Below are 1,223 nucleotides of genomic sequence, written 5' to 3' on the forward strand. Positions count from 1 at the left end.
GAAAATTCAATGCTTTCTTCACGGCTCTCTCCTCCTGATCATGGGGTGTTATATCTTCCAACCCCTTGGGGAGACCAACTGATTAAACAAGGCTTATTCTGAGCTTGAATCAAACATGAGTTGAGGGCTGGAGAGGCCCCCAGCTGTTTGAAGAACCACCTGTTTGCAAAGAAACCTTAAAGAGTAAAAAGATTTTTGTGTGTGTTTTTTGGATAGAGATAGCTCAGGCAAGGCAACATCTTAAGAGAATAATCTGTAACAGAATTAAAAACAGGTGGATTGGGCTTTCTTGAAAATATCCTTCATTAAAACAATTAGGGGGAAAGGCTTGGCATGATGCATTTCAGATTTGGTGCAAGTGAGACTGGAAACAGGGAGGTAATTCACTGAACCTGTGTACGTATCAGTTAACTTTGATGTTATGGCCCATGTGTATACAATGCGGACATACTGTACATGTTACCAATAAAGCCATCCACTGGCTACTGTGTCTCAGTGATCTGCAAATAAATAAACTCTCTGTGTTTACACTTCTGTTTCTAAATTACTAACTTGTTCTAAAGCACTACCACCACCACCACTGATAATAAAATCTCTGACTCTATCAATAATTATTTCTAAAAACAGAAGTTTAAAAACAAATATCTGGGGCTTCCCTGGTGGCACAGTGGTTGAGAGTCCACCTGCCGATGCAGGGGACACGGGTTCGTGCCCCGGTCCGGGAAGATCCCACATGCCACGGAGCGGCTGGGCCCGTGAGCCATGGCCGCTGAGCCTGTGCGTCCAGAGCCTGTGCTCCGCAACGGGAGAGGCCACAACAGTGAGAGGCCCACGTACCGCAAAAAACAAAACAAAACAAAAAAATCTGTCTTATTATCTCACCTTTTAAATGTATATCATTTGACATGCTCACAGTTCCTAATAAGGAAAGTAAAGATTAATTTATTAGGTTAGAAAAGGACATGTCAAGATTGGCCCACTCGGGACTTCCCTGGTGGCGTGGTGGTTAAGAATCCACCTGCCAATACAGGGGACACAAGTTCGAGCCCTGGTCCTGGAAGATCCCACATGCCACGGAGCAACTAAGCCTGTGCGCCACAACTACTGAGCCTGCGCTCTAGAGCCTGTGAGCCACAACTATTGAGCCCGCATGCCACAACTATTGAAGCCTGCATGCCTAGAGCCCATGCTCCGCAACAAGAGAAACCACTGCAATGAGAAGC

This window comes from Hyperoodon ampullatus (genome assembly GCF_949752795.1).
Source record: "Hyperoodon ampullatus genome assembly, chromosome: 8".
In the NCBI taxonomy this organism is placed as follows: Eukaryota; Metazoa; Chordata; class Mammalia; order Artiodactyla; family Ziphiidae; genus Hyperoodon; species Hyperoodon ampullatus.